The 9,708-nt window shown below is 39.6% G+C and overlaps 1 long non-coding RNA gene across 1 annotated transcript in view; it reads left to right on the top strand.

Annotated features, from left to right (window-relative positions):
* The first annotated feature begins 9,044 nt into the window (after positions 1 to 9,044).
* LOC140481023 (uncharacterized) overlaps positions 9,045 to 9,708 on the top strand; it is a 358,110-nt gene continuing 357,446 nt past the window's right edge. Inside the window, exon 1 of the long non-coding RNA XR_011961458.1 lies at positions 9,045 to 9,239. This is a non-coding gene — a long non-coding RNA (uncharacterized lncRNA). The remainder of the gene's footprint in view (positions 9,240 to 9,708) is intronic.

Here is a 9,708-nt window from a genome sequence, read left to right as displayed (position 1 = left end):
AAATAAAATTGAGAGAGAAAAAGAAACGTGGTTGACAGAAAAGAGGCAGGAAATGGTTTAAAAATGCTTCACTGTCAGGCTGCTGGGGTGGGGGAGAAGTGTTGTTTTTGATTTTAAAATCTCCAGTAACAATTAAAAACTGAAAGAGTTTTTCTCAACCCTTAAATTAGTTACTTTTTAGTGCCAGTGATTTCCTTTGGCAGTAATGAAGATTTACAGGCTTGTGACAAAAAATTACTGAAAGGCACTAACTTTCTATAGTATGCTAAGAACCTCATGTCATTCAATGCATTTCAATGGAGAGCTGGGCAGTGAGATGCTATCTTTTGGAATAGCAACGCTGTCAAGTAATTCAGACAGCAACTTCAGATTTTCACACTTAATGGGGTATCTGCCCTTGATTAAATTTGATTTGCAATTGAAGCATAAATAATCATGAATGCATTATTACTTTCACAGCATTTTTAGACCCAATATAAATGACACAATCGTAGAGAGAATTAAATCTCTAGGTAGAATATCGGAAAACAAGTCACCACAGGTTGCTGTCATCATGTTCTGGAACAGTTGTCAAAAGAATGCTTTCTACTGCTCGATGAGAAAAGCTTTGCAAGTACAATTGCTGAAAGTTGGAGGAGATTCTGGGAGATTCTTTTAATCCCACTGGATTTATGCTAAAGAGTAAATCGATGCCTACTACAACAATGCATCAGGGATGTCCTCCCTGCATTTGGAACTGGTGGTAGCAGTGGCAGCAAAGCTCTTCCAGCCATTGGGGAAAGCGGTGGCAGTGAACCTTTCAAGATGGTGTCACTGGCAAGGCAACATGTCAGAGGAGGGTAGCCAAAATGGTACTCTTGGTGAGACAGTGGTGGCAGCAGAGCCGGTGACCTCTGGCATTGGTTGGGCAGTGGCTGCAGCAGCAGCAGTGTGGTATGCCCAGAGCCAAGACTTCTGGCACCATCAAAGGAGCAGCGGAGCTAAGTCTCCTGGTTGTGGAGCAAGTTCACCACAGGACTCAGCTGCGGCATTGGTGTCAGTGAGGTTGATCCAGTGGTGAAGAGCTAAAGAGTAGTGATTTCCAAGTTGGTTGGTCCAAGGTGGTGGAGGAGGGGTAGCAGTGCAGTTGTTGTTGAAGAGCCAGCTCATGGTTCAGAACTCTCTTTCACTTATATCTTTTAACTTTTTTATTCTTAACTATTCCTAAAGGCACTGGATTGTGGTGACTGTTGAAGATTTTCACTGTATTTTACTGTATTATTCACTGTAAAAAGCAAGTGACAATAAACAAATCATTCAATCATCATTCAAATATCTGAGTTGGAATGAACACACACACACACAAACACACACACACACACACACACACACACACACACACACACTCACACACACTATATGTCTACAGGGTTTTGGCCTCTGTATATGGAGATTTAATGATTAATTTGGTCATCTTTCTGGAATCATGATTCTTTTAAAACCAATGTGAGAGACAGAGTTGTAGTAGTAATAGCATCTTGTTTGCAGTATGAAAGTGTCCTATTGTAAAAGAGTAAACTTTAAAAAGTATTAGGTTGCTTTCAGTTCAGTAGAATCTGGATTTTATTTTCCCGTTTGGGGAAATACCTATGGTGTAGAAAGCATTTGGTGGCAGCTTGCAGAGATCCTGGTGAAATTAGGTATGAGAACCTAATTTCTCCTGGAGAGCAATGCATGGGGCATCTTCATTTTACCAAGGCGGCTGTCACTGAGCTATGTCTCCTGTTGAAGCTACAGCCCTATACCAGGAACTGGATGGCACTACCTGTGGCTGGCAAGGTCATGTTAGCCTTTAATGTTTATATTATGGGTTCCTATCAGACGGCATCAGTTGACATCAGAATTGTTTTGTAGTTTGTAATCCAGCTAAGGCTTTGTTACATCAGGAGGAGTAGTTCATTGGACTACATATTCCTGAGGAATGCCACTCACAGTCACACAGCTCATTTTTCTTTTGCTTTTAGCACTGAGTTCTGTATTTCCAGCTGGGAATTACATTCAGAAGTATAGGGCTGAAATCAGTGTGGGTTCCCTGTAGTGCAGGATAGTCGGGAGGAAGTTAAACCGAGCCCCCTGTTGTAGCAGTCACTTGCCATGTACTGAGATTGAAATGTCCAGCAGCACATCCAGAGTCTTGGACAGCTGCTGTGAAACAGTAAATATGTGAAATAATTATGGGGTTAAGGCAGCAGTTGTTAAGGGGTTAGCATGTCAAGTACATGATGGAGTCTTACCAAGGTCAGGCTGACTGCCTGTATCAGAGCCCCATCAGTGGTGGGTCGGAGATGTTGGGACCAACAGGATTGGGGTTAATATAAGTGTTTGGTACGTAAGAGGGTGGGTCAATGGGCTGTGGGGTTACAGTCAGATCCTGGGCTTCATGTCTGCAGGGGAAGGGTGGTGGGAAGAGTGTGTGTGTGTGTAGAGTGAGGGGAAGAAGGTCAGGGTTTTTGGTATTGTATCTGCTGGAGGGGAAGGGGACAGTTCACAGAGATGGTGGAGCTGGGAGATGTCAGCTCTGAGGGAATCAAGCCAGCAGGGGTCGCGATGGGGGGGGGTGGTGATGGGTACAGTCTGGTGTAGCTGACTAGGGTGGGGTAATGCAGGCTCCTGGTGGAGGGGCACATGGAACAGTTTTGAGTCCTGGACAAGTGGTGGAAGTGTGACGTGGGAAATGGAGTGAGTTGTCAGGGATCCAGCATGTAAGTGTTGTGCGGGAAATCCATATCTGATGCCAATTTCCAATCAGCACTGCTCCAGTTACTATCTGGTCATTGTTCAACATTCAAAGTCAGAATGTATACTCTCTGCACAGAACGAATATCTGTCATTTCCCCAAAGCAAATCGACATCTGTGGAATCCTATCTCTCTGTTCTAGCTCCAGTACACTTGTTCCAATAAAGGCTTATCTTCTAACCTTGCTTCCAAAACATGTATAATAGTATCTGAACTGATGTTTGTGATGGTGAAATTAAGCAATGCCAACTCATTATGCAAGCTAGCTCTTGTGGTTCCATGGTAACACTTCTATCCCTCGGCCAGAAACTCCAGGTTCAAATCTAAGGCAGGGTATGTTGGCCACGGAAGGGGCATTTGTGACATGTGTAATCAAATCAGAATATCTTCAACCTCCTGAACATTTTGTGGGCGCATGCATTTCAAAAATAAAATTGGGAAGGCTGACCTTGTCTGCCTGAAGTGTTGCGATATCTTCAGCTAATGAAGTAAAAGGAAGGGATGGGGGATTGTTTTTAGTGAGAGCTGTGCTTTGCTGAAGCAACTGCAGTCTGCCATGTTGTAAAATGAACTGGAAGGAACAGGGAAAACAAAAGTAATTTGTGAAATAAATTCTAAAAGATTACTCTTCCAGATTGACAGTTGCCACTACCATGACTATACACTTGCCCACGATACTCACCCATTTTATTAGAGGGGAAGACAGTTGTCGACAGCCTATTTCTAGAAGAAGCAAGAGAGCAACAGCCTTCTCAAGTTTTAGACAATTTGCCTGCCATACTAGAATAATTGGTATGCAGTGCATCAGAGTTGAGGCAATGAGAAGAGAGGGATACAAAAGTCATAAATGCATGACTCTGAGAAAGGAGAGCTCTGGTAATGTGCAATACAGTGCTAATAGAAAAGAGATGAGGCTGCCAATGTGGAAGCTTCCACAAGACGAAAGAACAATTTGTTATTTTAACAACTCTGGTGAGGTCATTTAACTTCTTTTGGGATTGCATTCATGTCCTGAGCTAAGCATTTAGTACTTAGCTGCTCAGTTATAAATTGGAAATGAAATTATTGCCCTGAGTGCTTCCAGCCATTGCAGGAAATGGAGTGGTCAAGCTGTGGGTGGCAGGATCTCCTTTGTCCAGTCCATTGCTTGCACTTGGGCCTGCATTAGAAAACATTGATGACTTCTCAGTACTCATTACAGCCATTTCTATGTACAGATCTGCCTTCCAGTTTGTCTGTGACCAGAAGGACCATGTAAAAGGTGATGGGTTCTGTAAGCTAACACCAGGCACACTCAATATCTAGCTTCATAATGGAAGCAATGATTCAAGATAATGAGCAGGCATCATGAATATTATGTGCTGCTTGGGATAATTTTAATGATGATGGGCTTTGCCAGAAATCCTGCCATGTTATTAGTGGCTGCCATGCTGCCCAGAATCACCCTGAACTTTAATAGTCTCACTTGATTTGCATTTATTTCCATAAAATGTTACACTGGTCTTATTAAGGGAAAATACATTCAAATCTAGAGTAAAATTCCTATTCAGGAAATCCCACTTTGGAATTTCATAACTCTCAGCAAATAAAAACTCCTTGGAATTTATCTTAATATTGCACTGTTTCTGATTTCCACTGAGCCTTTTATAACATCTGTGGTAGAACTAGATGTGTGAAATTACTGACAGCATGGAGAAAGCTGATGTAACATCCGCTGAGATGCTCTTATTAGCAAAGAGTGTTTGGATAATTATGTCATTGTAACTGTGCATATTAATTCAGTTGTTAGATGCAATTATACCAACACTCTCAATAATAAAATTCATGGAAACAGCAGAAGTTATGTAGAATGAAATATGTAAAGGAACATGTACTTGAAGAGGATTAATTTGCAGAATTATGGGGAGATGTCTGGGGTATGGAAAGAGTTGTCACAGCCACAAAAGATGAATGGAGCCTTCATAAGCTATAACATTCTCTGGTTCTACACAAAACATATACCTGTAGCTGTAATAATTGAACCAGAGTTTGAATTATAGTTACAGATAATGACTAATATGAAATAAAATAGGGAGATGTCTGACCTGTAAATTTTCGTTGATGCTGACCTACATTTTTAAGGTCTACTTATAAAATTAAGCAAAGAACATAAATGCTGTAAACTTGTTCTGTACATTTTAATTTCTTTTCAGGGGATGCTTAAAGTGACAACACCTTCATACACCTTGAATTTTGCCTATTCCGGATAAAAGTATCTTTTGTAAAATTACAGATGGAGTTTGAATGATGACAATATTTTTGCACTTCTGGGAAAACCCAAAACAAAGAATCATATTAAGGAATTGTTACAGAAGGAGGCCATTCAGCCATCTTATGCTCTGAATTCAGAGCACACTTGTGCTCTGAATAAACATCTTGTCCCATTCCTCAGTCCTCTTTCCTCAACCCTGCACATGCTTTCTTTTTAAATAATCATCCAGTTCCCTCTTCAATGTTTCAATTGAACCTGCCTCATCAAATTCTCAGCCAGCATGTTTCCAGTTCTTCACTCTTTGCTGTGTGTAAAAATCTTTCCTCACATATTTGGTGTTTGCCTTGCTAATTACCTGTGCTTTCACAGTCTCCATTCTTCAGCAAGTGGGAAGCAGTTTTTCCCTATCTATCCTGTCCATTACCATTTATGCTTTTGTATAATTCTATCAAATCCGCTTTAAATATTCTGTTCTCCAAGGAAAACAGTATCAATTTCTCCAATCTATGTTTCTAGTTTCTGGAACTATTTTCACAAATCTATTCTGCACTTGCTTTCCCTATAGTGTGGTGGTCAGAGCTGGAAGGAAATCTCCAATTGAGGTTAAAACAGTGTTTTATACAATTTTGAAACAATCTCCTGAACACACTTCTGAATTGTGACTTTCATTTTATATTGTCCCGCCATATTTTCTAGCAAAATGAAATGCTTCATACAGCATTGAACTGCATCTGCTTCTTGTTGGTGCAATTTGTGTGAATGTTCATGTCCTTTAGAAGCTTTATACTATACTCACAGTTGACAGTGCTTCTAAGTTTTATATAATCTACAAATTTTGCAGTTCAGCCCCATCCACCAAAGTCTAGGTCATTAATACATAACAATAAGAGCAAGATTCCAAATACCAAGTCCTGTGTGGGATATTGGTGAGGTCTCTTCTGGAGTACTGTGCCTAGTTCTGGTTACCCTGTTATAGGGTGGATGTTATTAAGCTGGAGAGAGTTCAGAAAAGATTCACCAGGGTGTTGCCTGGAATGCATGGTTTGAGTTATAAGAAGAGGCTGGATAAGTTGATACTTTTTTAATTGAGTGTATGGGTTGAGGGGTGACCATATAGAAGTTTATAAAATTATGAGTCAGGTAAATGGCAAGTGTCTTTTACCTAGGGTGGGGGAATTCAAGACAAGAGGGCATATTTTAAAAGTGAGAGGAGAAATATTTAAAGAAGATATGAGGAGCAACTTTTTTTAAACAGAGGATGGTTTTTCTGTGCAATGAACTTCCAGAGGAAATGGCGGATGCAGTTACAGTTACAATGTTTAAAGTATATCTTGGTAAGTACATGAATAAGAAATGCTTGGAGGGATATGAGCCAGGCGCAACCAGGTGGGACGAGTTTAGTTTGGGCTTTTGGTCAGCATGGACTGGTTGGACTAAAGGGTTTGGTTCCATGTTGTATGACTCTCGGACTCTCTGTCTCTGTCTGAAAAAAAAATCACTCTGTTTTTTGTCACTCGGGCAATTCGCTCTCTTGATTTTGGAGAAGTGTGTAACATGTGCAATTCTCCAGTCCTCTGGCACCATCTAAATGATGTCATGGCCACTCCAGAAATTTCCACTCACGTCCCTCACTATCCCAAAATGCATTGTATCTCCTATTTGTGCCTTATCAACTCTAAGTACAGTTACTAAATACATCCTCCAGATCAATTTTTATTCTTTCAAATGTACTAATTACCTTCTCTTTCACATTGTTCTCAGCAGCATCTTCTTCCTTGTTAAAGACAGATGCAACATTTTCAGCCATGTCCCTACAATCATATTTAAATTCCCTTTTGGTCCCTCACAATCCCCATATTGTCCTTTTACCACTCTTTTAACATTTTGAAGATTTTGGATTCCGGATCTTATGTTTTCTGCCGTTCTATATTTATATTCCTTCTTTTCTTCTGTTATTTCCTCTTCCATTTCCAATTTGAACTCTTTATATTCAGCCTACTTCTCAGTTGCAACATCCACTATCATAAGTTCATCTGAGAGAGTTCCAGTTCTTTTTTGCCTTATATACCTTGATTATGACCAAATTCTCTCTCATTTCAAATGTAAAATACACAATAGCCATGAACAAACTGAATAAGGCATCCTGGAAAAAGCCCTCTATCCAGTCAGTCGTGTAATTATTTTTTGGGTGCAATTAAGGAGAAACTAGATAATAACATGAATGAGAAAGAAACAGAAGGAAATGCAGATAGAATTAAATAAGTTGTATGGGGAAGAGGCTTGTATCAAGTCTAAATGTCAGCATTGACCAGTTTATCTGATTGGATAGTTTCTATAGTATAAATACTAGATAATTCCATGCGATATTGACTGATAAGAAAGATACAATTCATTCAGCCAGAAGCATCCTGGCTCATACCACAAGTTTGAAAGGTAATATTAGCATGTAGTGTGATAAAAAAAAGGGATGAGTACAGACTTCAACATCAATTTGACATCTGTGATCATGTCATGAAATGTATGCTCCATTTGCTTGCCCTGTTAACGTGATAGCAGCTATTAGAAAAGTTACTTTGCCTCTACCTGTGGTCCATAATCAAACAGAGTGTATAATTGGTTACAAGCAACTCACACACTAACCATACTGACAGGAACAACAGCTTTGTGCTTTTGGAGGAGGCAGTTCAATGTTTATAAAGAAGTGGAGATTATTGTTCAAAGAGTTGAAACAGTGTGAAAAAGGCTTTATGTTGTGCATAGGGAATTCGGACCTTCCATTTGTTAAATAATCAACTGGTGGAAAGAAATTGTTTGCAACTCTCATGGCGTATGTAAGTGCTATGGGAAAACAATCAGTGGAAATAAAGTGGTTAAAGATTAATGATGGTGAATTTATAGAAAACACAAAAAGTGTTTAACTCTTTAAGAACAAAAGAGAAGTTCAGTTCATTGATAAAGAAAGCACACTTTAAAATAGAATACATTTAGGCCCATGTTTTACTTCAAATGAAGAAAATGTAGGCCCTTTTTTTGATCTTAACATATATTTGTAGGTATGGAAGTTTTAGGTGATTTTTGGTTATAAACCAGATTAAAGGTGAGAACACTGATTCTTTGCATTGATCATATTCATTATTTAAAATAATTTCCATATAAGTTCAGCTTCATTGTAGTTTTTACCCAATGTATATTGATATCTATATAATCAATCACCATTACAGACTTTGTCAATTCAGTTACCTCAATTAGCTGAAAGCTACACACCCCCCAAGTTTCTATCAGAACACTATTTGATCTATGGAAAAAGAATTAAGGATTCATCAATGTCCTCGGTATAAGATCTGCTGTTATAACAATGACTCAGCTGTCAAGTACGATGGAATTCTCCAGACTATGATGAGTTAAAATTTATACATCCCAAAGTACTAATCTGACACCATGCTAATCAGCAGCCAATTTAACAAATAGGGTTTTGACATTTAAAAAAGCTATGTAAATTTAATACAAAACTAATTTTCTCTCTTTGAAAGTGCAGATTTGCTCCCCGAAGCCTCATATTCACAAGCCAAACAGAGCATCATTTTTTAATGACTCAGATTATTTTTTGCAGTAGCTTGCCTAGACGTGGTTGTCATAATATTCGCTTCAAACGCTGTGTAAAGCCTGTGATGTTCAAGGCTGTTGCCTTCCTCTTCTTCTGCTTGTATTTTTTTTTATCTGTCACAGTTGTCAACTAAAATAGAGCACCTCATCTTTGTTTCAAGATGGTACCTGATCAATATCATCAATCCGTCTCCTTCCCTCTCCCTCTCCCTCTCTCTCTCTCCAGCTGTATCCATTTCCTCCTGGCAAAAAGGGACTTTATGAATAAATGATACTGAAATGCTGAGGGTTCAGATACTAAATAATGAATTTCACCACCAAAAACACAACAACTTCTCCAATCATAAAATACCGCTCCCTCCATATTGATTGTGCTTTAGCAACCAGATGCATCTACTTGGCTTCATTCTGCAATGTGTTTAAGAAAAAAATGTTTTTTATTCCTCTCTCTGAATGGAGATAACCCACTTGAAAATGAAACATTTAACAGCTCTTGCTACAAATATCTGTGACCCGTTGCTTCGTCGTAATGTTAAAATATCTGAGTGCTTGGAATAAGGGAACCAGAGGCTCCTGCTACATGAGGAACTTTGCTCCATGGGACTCGCAGTAAGTCTGGCCATTTGTGTGCTCTGTGCTTATAATCTTCAAGGCTAATTTCTTGCGTTAACATGTGTGGGATTACTTTCTTGTCACATATGCGACATTATTTTCACTCTCCCTTCTTCTTAAAAAAAAGCAGTGGTTTTCACCCAACTCGTTGGGCTGTGGAATCCGATCCCAGGTCAGAGCCCAGACTGACTGTGCTAATGTTAATCATCATGGTGCTGCTAAGCGTTAGGAAGCACCGTCTCACTGCATCTTACAAGGGGTCAAGGATTTTTTTTTTGTTGAGTGCTTGTTCTGTGCACAAATGTGACTTGTTTGTCTATTTCCCTCATGAATGGTCTCTACCACTGTGTTTTCTGATGTGCACATAATACCACTGTGCTGTCTGGTGCAATGCCTGGGGTTGATGGGGGTTGGGGTGGATGGGGGTGGGGGGGGCAGCATTTGGTTGGGGGAGGGAGGGGAAGGA

Source organism: Chiloscyllium punctatum, chromosome 9 (assembly GCF_047496795.1).
Source record: "Chiloscyllium punctatum isolate Juve2018m chromosome 9, sChiPun1.3, whole genome shotgun sequence".
NCBI lineage: Eukaryota > Metazoa > Chordata > Chondrichthyes > Orectolobiformes > Hemiscylliidae > Chiloscyllium > Chiloscyllium punctatum.
This window is presented reverse-complemented; position numbering and strand designations above follow the sequence as displayed.